The sequence below is a fragment of the Amblyomma maculatum genome, chromosome 3 (genome assembly GCF_055883805.1).
Source record: "Amblyomma maculatum isolate TAMU_Amacu chromosome 3, ASM5588380v1, whole genome shotgun sequence".
NCBI lineage: Eukaryota > Metazoa > Arthropoda > Arachnida > Ixodida > Ixodidae > Amblyomma > Amblyomma maculatum.
The window spans coordinates 37,641,540-37,655,236 of record NC_139346.1 but is presented as its reverse complement, the minus strand read 5'-3'; the positions used below and the strand labels follow the sequence as shown (position 1 = coordinate 37,655,236).

General features: G+C 48.7%; 1 pseudogene; it reads right to left on the bottom strand.

Moving 5' to 3' along the window:
* Positions 1–2,178: 2,178 nt before the first annotated feature.
* LOC146194573 (uncharacterized) overlaps positions 2,179–13,697 on the bottom strand; it is a 33,146-nt pseudogene continuing 21,627 nt past the window's right edge.

Here is a 13,697-nt window from a genome sequence, read left to right as displayed (position 1 = left end):
TAGCCAGGCCAAGATCAGGTTTTCATAATTTTTCTTGAAGAGGAACGTTGCCCAGACACAGTGATCGGATTCAGGGCACATCTTTCCGCATGTGACGTCATGCTTCAACTTAAAGAGCAAGTGTTAGGCAATCAAACGGTAATTACAACAGCAGTAGTCGATCTAGACGTGGCTAAAGCTTTCGACAAAGATGTCCACTCAGCCATGCTAGAACGCCGATAAACTCTAAATGTAGGTAGAGAGGCATATAATTACGTCGAAGATTTTCTTTAAAAAAAAAGACTTAATATCTGCCTAGGAGGGAAGGAAGAGAAAGGAATAGGACTGGGTAACAAAGGTACTCCCCAAGGCTTAGTCCTATCATCAACACTCTTCAACATTGCAATGACTGACCAACATTACAATGACTGACCTACCGAAGAAGTTGGCAGGCATAGAAGAATTGAATTACAAAATATACGCGGAAGATCGCACCCTCTCGGTTACCACATTGAAAACACGCTCGAAAAAGCGATTAGGAAAATTGAGTCCTACCTAAACCATATAGGACTCAAATGCTCAGCCGAGAAATTGGAAGCGCTCTTCCTCGGCCGAAAAAATAGACAAACCCCAGGAAGACGGCTTGATGCTAACGGTAAATGGGGACCAACTATACCAATTAGAGTGCTGGGTCTTCGGATCCAATCTAACAGTAACAACGCCAAAACAATGCAAAAACTGAAATATAATGTGGATGTGTGTCGGCAAATCAAGAGAATAGCAAACAAACACGCGAGTTGTTGTTGATGTTGCGACTGTAGGAAGAAGGAAACTAAAATGCACGGGCCTGCCGCTGGCTCTGTAGCTCTGCCACTTCCGCTGCCTCGTGACGGCCTACAACAGATCGAAATTTGGTGGCAGGCTGGTTCCCACCGAAAGCGGCGTTGACCTACCTGTCCCAGCTCCGTAGGGCCGGGAACAGCCGCCCAGCACCTCCTCCACCCTAAACACGCGAGAACGAAAGAGGCGATTCTATTGAGACTAAGTCATTCATTTGAAATCAGTAGGATTACATACGTGTCGCCATACCTGCGGCTGGCAAAAGCAGAAAAGAACAAGATTGAAATCAAAATTAAAAAAGATATCAAACCCACCCAGGGTTTCCTCGAGAGGAGGACACTACAAAATTGCTGTGGCCACGGTGGTCGATTCCTCTCTACGCGAAAGAGACGAGCGCCTCTATGCGACACTGCAGGATAACAAAGGCCGAGGAAGTAGCTGTTGCTCTTCACGGACTCTCAAACAGCCTGTCGAATTTACATGATTGGTAGGATAAGTCGTCACGCGCTTCATATACTCCTCGAAGCGAGTCACAAAAGTAAAAACCTCGAAGGAAACAGGACCACGAACAAAATTATACGGGTACCGGGGCATATGGGGGTGGCAAGGAACCAAGAGGCCGACAGGATAGCTCGAGCATACACTACTTTCCGAGCATCCGACGAGTCCACGGAGCTTTTGCCAGCAGCTAAGGTATACTCGGTCATACTAGAAAACTATAGAGGCAGAAGAATGCGATATCCCCAATCGCACAGTTCTGTTCTCTCAGCAGAGCAGAAGCTGTCATTTGTTGACAATTACAGACAGGTTCATACCCAAACCTACACATACTAAAGAAAATGTACACTACCAAATATGCGGACAGATGACGGCAGTGCACGAAAAGCCCATACTATATCATATCACATGGACCTGCCAAAACATAAAGGTGGTCCCCATTATTTGAAATCCGAGTGGAAGACTCTGCTGTCCGGCGACCGCTGCGAAGACAAGCAAGGTCTGGTATACAGCGAGCTCAATGGGCGGTAGTGGCCAGCGGAGCCCAGGACTGAGGGCAATGCGACCATTGGCTGGAAGGGAACGAGGTCGACGAAGGAGACTGCTGGGGTGCAATAAGGAGCTATGAAGACGCCCCAAAACCCCCCCAAAATAACATAGGACGGAATAAAGGTTTTCCTTCCTTCTTCCCTTCTTACACATCCACGCAGAAATTTCTCAACATGGGGATTTCAAACACGTTATACGAGCTCATTGAGGTGAGTTGCATAGCAGCATACATGATAAGCTCTTTATTTCCTCACAAAATAGGGGAACCAGTCGAAAGACAGGTTACACTGCTTAGAGGAGGTCAACAGAGCTTCATTGCGACTCTGAAGCCTCCAATGTACGCAAAATCATCTGGAGCTGTTGGGCGAACTCGGTGGTACGCAGCAGGTTTTCCCACGTATCCACTAGCTAAATTGTGTGCGTTGTGACATGTACATATTAACATCATGTGACTGAATGTGGCTAGTTGTGAGCAGTGTTTGCACGTAGGTGCCATACGATTTGGGAAAACTTTGCTATATAACCATGAATTTGGAAATGTTCCTGTCTGTATTTTCTGCCAATGGGCGGCGTCGCGCCGGGATAGTTCCCGCTGTGCTGGGGTGTATAGACACCGTTCGAGCCGATAATGCTGGAGGATGTCCGGGTACACAACAAGGCGTGAATGAGTATCTTGGTGTGTGTCAGAGGAAGCGGCAGGCTAAGGAGGAAGCTCCGCCCTGTAATTGAGTTCTCGGGCTAGAGCATGTGCCTGTGCGTTCCCGCCGAGCGCATCATGGGCTGAGGCCCATATGAGAAGACGAGGTACAGGCGGTAAGGGGAAAGATCGGAGGATAGTGTGTGCCTGTCGGGATATACGACATGCATCGAAGTTACGAATTGCTTGTTGAGAATCGCTGACGACTACTTTGGTTGAGGAGCCGGTGAGAGCTAACGTGATGGCAACCTCTTCCGCGGTGATAACAGTTGCCGCGTCGAGGAGGCTGCAGGCATTGGGAGAGTTTCGATGCGGTTTCAATGCAACCGCAACTATAGCGGGGCGAAGGGGGTGGTGGGAGGCATCTTTGTATGCAACGTCGGGGCTACCGGCAAAATGTTTCTGGAGTTGCCGGGCTCGTTCGGTTCTGCGCTCTGTATGATACTCTGGATGCATATGTTTGGGAAGCGGAGGTATACGAAGACTGAGCCTCTGCTCAGGCGTGAGGTCCATTACGCAGAAGTCGCCCTCAGAGTGTTGATACCTACTTGGCGCAGCACGGCGCGGCCCGCATGTGTCAGTGAGAGGAGCTCATATTGGGATGTTAGAGTCGCTTCAATAATCTCGTCGGCTATATTGGAGACCCCGAGAGTCATCAGCTTGGTGGTTTTGTATGCCTTGCGGTTTTGTATGCCTTGCGTAGTGATGCATTCAGTCACTCCCGATCTGTTCGCGTGTGACCAAGGTAAGGGGCAACGTAGGCATTGCGCTTACAAACGAAGGCTTCTCGAAGCCCTTAAGGGTGGATGCACGCATGCTGTTACGCTTGTTGGCGATTCTCTTGAGAAGGCGGATGATCTGGATTACAGATTGATCTATTCGCTGAAGGGTAGTAGCGTTTCCTCCATTATCTTGTAGATGAAGGCCCAGGATGCGGATTCGGTGTGTACGGGGTATGGGGGTGCCCTGTGCTTTCGGATTGAAGGATGCTGGAGGTGATCTGGGGCCTCTACCCGGGGCCCAGACAATAATGTATTCAGACTTGGTGGCCGAGCAGGATAGGCAGACTGTCGCCAGGTAGGTACCAACGCGATCAATGGCTGTCTGCGGAGTCTCGTCGTTCTGGCCGTCCCTGCCGTGTGTAATCCAGAGTAAGTCGTCGGCCTAGAGGCTGTGGTGCAAGTGGGGGATGTCTGCCACAAGAATGGGTAGGTCAAGCAGCGCAATATTCAACAGTAGTGGTGAAAGCACCGAGCCTTGGGGTGTACCCTGGCTCCCAGGAAAGATAATTGAAGGATATCCTGGCCTGGTCACACACAATTCGCACTGTGCGGTTCGTGGGAAAGTCGCGTATACATAGGACCATGTCTATGGGACCCTTATACGTCGAAAAATGTTCACAAAGTAGAAAGAGTTCAAAGAACAGCCGCCAGATTTATTTGAAACAAATATAAACACACTGATAGCGTGACAGAAATGCTTGATTATCTTGGTATCGATACACTTCGAGCGAGGCGTTCTGACTGCAAGTTATAATACTTGTATTTAATATATAACAACATGATACAAATCAACAATCGCAATTTTATTAGCCCTCATAGTCTGCGCACAAGCTCGTGTTTTGATAACAAGAAAATGATTGAGGAGTACACCCCCCCCTGAACAATACTTTCATGTATTCATTTTTTCCTAGAACCACACACGCTTGGAATAAATTACCTAAGAATATTGTGGACAGTCCCAGTACCGAACAGTTCGACGCAAATTTGAAAATGCTTGGGCGAAGCTGTACTTGTATTCCTGCATTTTTTTGTTTTGTTGTTTGATATGATTCATGTTTTGACTTTCTGTAATTGATTGTGATTGTCTTTGTTGACGTATTCTTGTAATGCAGTTTTTATTTGTGTCCACCCTTACTTGGAGTCAAGCTACTCTGCAGTATTTCTAAATAAATAAATAAATAAATATCCATACGTTCGTTGTCCGACCCCTAGGTTCTGGAGGTTCTGCTGAATGGCTTCGTGCCGGACATTGTCAAAGGCCTTTGCGACGTCTAGATCAACTATGACTTTGGTGTCCAAAGTGTTCTGTGTCAGCAGCTGATGCTTCAGCAAAAGCCTGATGTCTGGGACCACAAGGTGCCGTTGAAAACCAAGCATCGTGTCTGTGAGTAGGTGATGTTCTTCTAGGTAACGAAGAAGACGGGTCTGAATTACGTGCTCCAATAGTTTTCCCACGCTGGATGTGAGAGAAATGGGCAGAAGTTTGAGAGAGTAGCTAGTTTGCCAGGCTTGGTGATGAGAACGAGGTTGGCACATTTCGAATCTAGTGGGACGGCTCCCCGCTCCCAACATTTCTGCAGAAAATCTGTGAGTGCATGAATCTTATCTGTTGTAGGCTGTCATTGCACCCGCCCCAGCTTAGGTGGTGGATGACGGCTTCTCGCGTCTTTCTCTCCCCTTTGTTTTCTTCTCTACTTTATCTCTTCTGTCCGCACGAGGCAGTGGAGGTGGCTCAGCTACAGAGCCAGCAGGAGTGGGTGAAGGGTAGCTGTTCCCGGCTCTAAGGGACTAGGACTGGTAGGTCAACGCCGCGTACGGCGGGGGATACCTGCCGCCGAGTTTTTATTGCGAAAGCAATATTACGCCCATGAACGGCCTTTCGCACAATCCCGGACCGTGCCATGTTTGCCCTTTAAGCATCAACCGTGGATGGCCTATGACCCATACCAGTATACGAGCGGCGAGAGATGGGCTACCAAGTCGCTCCTTTCCGTTGGTTGTTGTTGTGGATGTGGGAAGAAGGAAAAGAAAATGCACGGCCCTGCTACTGGCTCAATAGCCGACCCGCCTCCGCTGCCTCGTGCGGACGGAAGAGAAAATAGACAAGAAAGAAAAAGAAGAGGGATCGAGAAAGATGCGCACCGCAACAGCCGTAAATAAAGTTTTCATTCATTCATTCGAGTCGTCGGGCGAGCCCGGATCGTGCCACGCCGGTCGGCGGTTCACCCGCTAAAGGCGCTGCGCGCACTGTGACGTTATATTGCTGCGAGAGATGGGCTACAAAGTCGTGTCGTCGGACGATCGCGGATCGTGCCACGCCGGCCGGTGGGTCTCCCGCTAGAGACACCGCGCTGGCTATGCCGTCATACCAGATGCGAGATAGGCTACCAGGTCTAGTCGTCGGGCTATCCCGGATCGTGGCACGCCGGCCGGCGGTTCCCCCGCTAAAGGCGCTGCGCTGCCACTTTGAGTGACGATATAAAAGGGTTATTTCTTCTCTATTTTCCCTTCTGTCTGCACGAGAAAGCGGAGGCGGCTCAGCTACAGAGCCAGTAGCAGGCCCGTGCATTTTCTTTTCCTTCTCCTACAGCCACACCAACAGCAACACTACGAGGCTGAGACGGTAGCTCAATGGCACTTGCGGCGGGGTTGTTGTGGCTATAGGAAGATGAAGAAGAAAATGCGCGGTCCTGCTATTGGCTCTGTAGCTGAGCCACCTCCGTTGCCTAGTGCGGACAGAAGAGAAAACAGAGAAAAAAAGGGCAAAGGAGAGGGAGAAAAAGACGCGTGCCGCAACACCAGCAACCGAAGCAGTGGCGGGTGCAATGACGGTCTACAATTAATAAAATTCAGTGGCTGGCCAGCCCCCGCCGCAAGCGGTGTTGACGTACCGTCCCAGCCCCTAGGGCCAGGAACTGCCGCCCTTCATCACCTCCTCCCTCGCACGCTTGCGGCGGGGGCTAGCCGGCCACCGAATGTTTATCTGTTGGAGGCCGTCACTGAGCTCGCCACGGCTAGGTGGTGGACGACAGCTGTTGCGGCGCGCGTCTTTCTCTCAATCATTTTTTCTTCCCTCTCTACTTTCTCTCTTCTGTCCGCACGAGGCAGCGGAGGTGGCTGCCCCGTCGGGGTGGTGCAGTGGTAAGACGCCCTACAACTTTGCCGGAGTACCCGGGTTCGAACCCGACCTCGGCGGCTGCGTTTCAATGGAGGCGAAACGAAGAGGCATCCGTGTGCTGAGCGATGTCAGCGCGCGTTAAAGACCCCCAGGTGGTCGTAACCCTCCACTTAGGCTCCTCTTTCTCTTTCCACTTTCATGCCCACCTTCCTCCCTTCCCTTACGGCACGGTTGAGGTGGGACAGTTACCGGCCTTTCCCTTCCTATAAATCGATAAAAAAAGCGGAGGTGGCTCAGCTGAGGCGTCCGTGTGCTGTGCGATGTCAGCGCAGGTTAAATATCCCCAGGTGGTCGAAATTACTCCGTAGCCCTTCACTACAGCTCCTCTTTCTCTTTCCACGTTCACTCCCACCTTCCTCCCTTCCCTTATGGCGCGGTTGTGGTGTCCACAGAAAGCAAGTGAGAGTTTCAAACCACGCGGAAATACGGCAGGTTCGTTGGAATGGTAAATAGTTCAAACCGTGCCACGGCCGCCGTTCACTCGAACAACGCTGCGGGGTACATAACACATTCTTCTTCGCGCCAACAAGAGGAGCGAGTTCCATTAGAGCGTCGAAGGCATTGGGAACCACTACCGAGGATACAACTGGGACGAAGATGGCGGACGTCGCCGGGACGACGGTATCTTCCAAGACAGAAAATGCTTGGGGAGTCGACGGCAATTCGTCTATGAGAGCCGATCTTAGGCTAGGCCTTATTGATACCTGAAGTTGAGAGTTGCGCCACACTGTTGTAAAACGTCTACACCTAGAATAACGTCATGCGTAGAGCGAGGAAGCACCGTAAATTAAGTTCTAAACACATGACCAGCAATTGCTACATTTAAAAATACCAAATGGAATCAATGATTCTCCACCTACGCCACGAAATATGACAGTTCTGTCCCAACCAAACATAATTTTACGACCGAGGTGACTCCTAAAATCTAAGCTCGTCACGGAAACTGTAGCATGCGTGTCCACTAAGGCCATAACACAAACACCATCCAAAGAGCCCCAGGTGGTCGAAATTTCCGGAGTCCTCCACTACGGCGTCTCTCATAGCCTTAGTCGCTTTGGGACGTTAAACCCCACAAACCAACCAACCAACCAACCAACCAACCAACCAACCAACCAACCAACCAACCAACCAACCAACCAACCAACCAACCAACCAACCAACCAACCAACCAACCAACCAACCAACCGACCAACCGACCAACCGACCAACCGACCAACCAACCAACCAACCAACCAACCAACCGACCAACCGACCAACCGACCAACCGACCAACCAACCAACCAACCAACCAACCAACCAACCAACCAACCAACCAACCAACCAACCAACCAACCAACCAACCGACCAACCGACCAACCAACCAACCAACCAACCAACCAACCAACCAACCAACCAACCAACCAACCAACCAACCAACCAACCAACCAACCAACCAACCAACCAACCAACCAACCAACCAACCAACCAACCAACCAACCAACCAACCAACCAACCAACCAACCAACTAACCTGTTATGTGCGTGTGAAAGTTAACTTTTCTTAAGGACACAGGGTTGATCAATACCCTTTAAAACTCATCTGTGTGTGATTATGTGCGTGTGAAAGTGTGCGACACCGATTCTTTTTTTCTCATTTATTTCCCCTCCCCCTCCCACACTCTGTCACCCTCATCCCTCAACCCTCATCAGGAGTAGCATGCTAGGCTTACCACCAGGCAGACATCTCCTGTTGCCATTAAAATATATCTCTCTCTCGCATCCACTAACACTTCCAGGCGGCTCTGTAGCATAACGACAAGTAGAGGAATTTGCAGCATCGTTGACCTGGTGACCGCATCTCCATCGGCCGCACACGCTAGTTTCCCGGTGGCGGCGAGAGGCGGCAGGGAGATGGCGAACGTCGGGAGTGGTGATGCTGCGGTCAGAAGCTGGAGTAATTTCGTGGTGGTGCATAGCGGTAGGAGTCCGAAAAGGGCAGAACGGTTTGGTCACGGACTTCTGTACTCACGTTATATTGACGGGTCGAGCATTGGCGCTGGTAGCGTGGAACGTGGTTCTGTCGACGGCAGAATCTCGATAGGTGGCCGAGAATACACAGCGATAACATACTGGTGGTTCGCGAGCACGGTCCAAATAATAGTCCTCGGAGGCAGGATCGAAGCGATCAGCAAAGTCCGGCCACTGGTGTTGTTGCGGAGGCAGTGGCGCGCTGTGGGTGGAACGAGGGAGTAGAGCAGGGCCGTATGAGTCGTTCCGGGGTCTACGGACAGGATGAGTGTGAGCGGTACCCCAAGAAGTGGAGCGCTGGATTGGAGCTGCTTGCATGGAACAGCTGTCACAGGAGACTGCATTACGGCTCGCAACATCTTGATGGCAAGAGAGTTCATCGCGGAAGATGTGGTGAATCAAGTCGGCTAATTTCGTAGGCTCCTGAGAATACTCGTGACAATCCACGCTTGCAACAGTGGTCACATTAGGCAAAGGGCAGAATTTCGGGGTTATGCGACGCAGCTTTAGAGCCTCGTTGTGAGACAGTGCTTGATGACGGCCGTGGGTGAATCCAAGTTTTATTTTTTGATAAACAAAAGTATATACGTGCACAGCGATGCCCTTAAAGGTGAACAAACCTGTCTTCCTTAGACATACAGGAATCTACCGTTTTGCCAAGCTTTAGGACCTCTTCATGTATGTCGTGCACGTTTCCCCAGGCACGTGCGCGCGCTGGAGTAAAATCTGCTCAGAGCATTTTCGTTTTGCCGTAACATCCCCAAAACAACTGCGAATCTCCTCTCCGAAGCAGTCCCAGCTAGTTAAAGATGCTTCATGATTCTCAAACCATGTCAGCACTGTCGAGGCCTAGAAGAAAACAGCATTAACCAGCTTGACTGTGGCATCCCAACGATTGTACTTGCTCACCCGCTGGTAATTGGTGAGCCACTCATCCACATCTTCACCAGTTTTGCCAATAATGGTCCGCGGCTCACGGTAATGCTACCGTGCGTCGCCGTCTTGGATCATTGTCACGGCCAAAGGGGGGAATCCAGCGAGCCGTCGGCTCGAACGAGGCAGAGACGAATCCGTAGTGATTGTTGCAGCACCTGCCACCACACTTTTAAGGTTTATTTAAAGAGCTACCTTGACCTTAGCCTGGTGAGCTTCTTCTTCCTCAATCCCCATCCTGGAGAACCTCTTTTTCACACTTCCTTGTCCTCTTGTGCGCGCATGCCTGACAATATGTCATCGCCCTCTGCTTTTTCGTGACATTTTTCGAGCTGCTGCCGAGAGGCAACATTAAAGCATGAAAGCTCAATGCCGGATGATGACATCTTCAATAAAAAGTGGCAGCATGTCTAGCGGACTTTTATCTTTCCTGTGATGTCACATGTATTTAGAATGCTCATTACTCATTGCAACCAAACTGTAAACATGAACTGCTTAATTACAAATCGCAACAGATAGTTCTGGCCCGACAGGACATTTTGTGTACGTAGACTAGGGGTTATTGTTTTTGGGGTTTATGGCGAAAAGCAACTATGGCTATCATGCTCCAAATTCAAGGTTAGATGATTTGTTAAGTGAAATGTTTAGTTACGGTATCCATATTTGATTTCAAATGTTGCCTTTCTGAAGAAATGTACAAACAGAAGAAAAATCGGCAAATGCTTGTTCGCCTAAAAGCAATGCACGATGAAATGTTTGGTTTGGTTTGGTTTGTGGGGTTTAACTTCCCAAAGCAACTCAGGCTATGAGAGACGCCGTAGTGGAGGAGCCGGAAATTTTGACCACCTGGAGTTCTTTAACGTGTACTGATATAGCACAGCACATGGGTGCCTTGCTTTTCGCTTCCATTGAAAAGCTGCCGCCGACGCCGGGATTTGATCCCGCGTCCTTGGAAACAGTAGTCGAGCGCCGTAACCACTGCACCCGATGAAATGTAATGTGTTCATTAAAAATAAAGTAAAATATTGTTACGATGAAATAGCAAAGGGGTGTTTATTTACAGTGATATGGCAGTGGGATAAGGTGAAGCCTACTAGCCCCAGGCACCAACGCTTCGTCTTCTTCTTCTGTCTCACCATCACCATCCCTCATCGTCGTCATTAGCGTGACATTTCCCCCCTACTCAGACGAAGCCCTCTGGGCGTGTTCGTGAGTCGTGCGAGGCTGACACGGCTTCAAGCGGGCAACATGACACAGTTCGGTTTTGGCAGACCGGCGACCCGATGCTGTCAGGCGGGCTATTCCATAAGTTAAATCATTAAGGCGTTTGATAACCACATATGGGCCGTCATAATGGGCCAAGAGTTTTTGATGTAGGCCACGGCGCCGAATTGGACGCCATAGCCAGACTAAATCACCTACAGAGTACGTGACCTGCCGGTGACTGGCATCGTATCGCACTTTGGAACGTTCTTGTGAAGCACCAGACCGTAATCGGGCGATTCTCCGAGCTTCTTCGGCGAGACAGAGGGTCTCAGCCAGGCAGGGGTCTTCACGGCTTGTGAAGGGCAGGATAGTATCCAGAGAGTAGCGTGGCGGTCTGGCATAAAGCAGAAAAAATGGACTGTACCCAGTCGTCTCATGCGTGGCGGTATTAAACGCATACGTGATGAAGGGCAGTATGGTGTCCCAGTTCTTATGCCCTGCGTCCACATACATGGCTAGCATGTTGATAAGCGTTCTGTTGACGCGCTCAGTCAAGCCAGGCTGGTGACAGGCCTGCCCCCTCCAGCTCTATTCCCTGCCAGCCTTACCGGGAACCACGACCGTTTGCAGGAGAGGAAGGTGAGGACGTTGAGAAGTGGCTGCTTCATTATGAACGAGTTAGTCGGTACAACCGGTGGGACCCTATCACCAACGCTTCGTCTTCTTCTTCTGTCTCACCATCACCATCCCTCATCGTCGTCATTAGCGTGACAATATATTTCCCAAGATCCTCAAGTCGCGCGCATGAGATTAGAATATGATTTGCTGTGAGCTCGTCACCACACATTTGACATACTGTTTCTTTTTGTTAGGAGGAAATAGCGTGATACGAGTGTGTCCTATGCTGAGATGACATAAAAATAACTTCAATAGAACGTTCCTGGTGTCGGCATGATTTCCATTCTCCTACAATGGGGTTTTACACAGTGCAGCTTGTTTGCTTCATGTTCTCAGGCAGCTTGCCATCTGATTTTTAGTTTACTGCGCACTAACTTTACGGAGTCCTTGTGTGGCAAGTTCACGCTGGTTGAGGTCAAGTTAGGGTCATTTTGAAAGCCTCATCTGAGCGAGAACAAAACAGTTACTGTCTACTGTTTTTCTGGAGAGAATTTAAATCCGTTTTTCTACCCAAGCAGACATATTGTTCATGGTCATCTGTATTTGTCGTTAGCAGGTTGAGAAAGTTGAAGGAAGTGAATGCTATTTGGACATCGTCTCAATAAAGTGCATACATTATGGATCTTGGGATCACGCTTGCTATGGAATTTATCTTAACTATGAAGACATGTGCTAGAAGGAACGCGCTATCAGGTAGCTCTAGATTAATTTTAAATATATCAAGTTCTTTAACCTGCGCCGACATCTGTGTGGCCAGGTGACTTTTCCCCCTTCAAAATGTCGCCTTCAGAGCCGGCGTTTAATTCACATGCAAGAAACACTGGCCGTGAGGACAACAGCAAACGTGGATAGAGCAATGAAAAGAAAATAAGGCCTAAACATGTCAAGCTCTGTCGTGAGCATCAGCTAAGAAAATAGCTTTGTTATCTCTGGCGCCAGAGCATGACCATTGTTGCAGTACCTGTAAGAAGAAATGTGACAGGGGCTGTATACGCGCCGTACTAAGGATGCATGCGTAGGAATAAAAACCTATTGCACCGCTGAAGAGGCTGCAGTAGGGGGTGAAAGCCACCCTGTGAATGGTTGCGAGTTAATGTCACTGGATTTATTTGCCTTTATCCGTGATGTTGCCCACATGAACCTGTACAAGTGCTGCTGTCCAGTGTTGTAGAGAACCGCAGGAAGATTTTTTCTGCATCTAGAAAGGTTTGCAAGGCAGCAAATCTCTCAAATACGGCAATTTTGTAGTAGTAGGAAGAACAAATGCTTTGTTAGTTACAAGGGGCTCTATGGCGGATAAAAAACTATGGTCATAATGCACCAAACACTAGGTTAGATGATTTTTATATGGCGTACGTCGAGTTATATTACTCATATTTGATTCACAACATTTACTTCTTTAAGAAACCTAAAAAACAAGAGAACAATCAAGTGCTTGTTTGCCTAAAAGCAGTGCTAGACGAAGTGGAATGTGTTCTTTGTAAAATACACTTTTCCTGAGCCTTTCGAGATGTGAGCATGAGATTAAAATGTGAATAACTGTTAGCTGATCAGCACACATTTCAGACACAGGTGTGTCTTTGTGTGTATGTCTTATTCATATATGACATAAAATTACTTCGAAAAACTTTCCTGATAGCGGCATGATTTCCATTCTCCTAAAACGGTTTTACAGAATGATGTTTATTGATTGCTTGTTTTTCCCAAGCCGCCTGCAATTTTCTGTTTAGTTTTGAATACACTAACTTAATGCAGTCTCAGTGCGGTATGTGAATGTGTTTTATTTCCATACTTCTGGATTGTGCAGAGCATGCATCTGCCCTCTCATTATCATCGACCACGTGACTGTAGACCCAGCCGAATTTTATAGTATGCCGTTGTGTAGGGGTCTTTGCTATATTGTGTACGATGCTTCCTAATATGGGGTTGGAGCATTTTTAGAGTTTAACGCGGACAGTACACGAGTACACTCAGGGAGTGTGGAAATGATGATGTCTCTGATGTTCTCATTTGCTACTTTTTTGAAAGCGGTATGGCTGCTGAGGTATGAGAGCGGTATGAAGTTTTCACTCAGCAGTGAAAACTTTTGCATGCTGAGGGAGACACGCTGCCTTTTCAGTTTTGTCTTCTTTTACTGCACATCTAACACGGTCAAATGCTTTGTGGCCAGCTGTCAAACAAGGTCTTTTAAGAGTATGGCGGAAACAGCGCAATTCCGTAGAAAATCTAGTGTTGTTGGCATTGAGAGCAAATAAATCAGTCATCACTCTGGCAAAACCTAGTTGACGAATACATTGCCTGCGTCCTGGCCCCAATGGTAATCGCGTATCACGAGAACACATGACATGGCA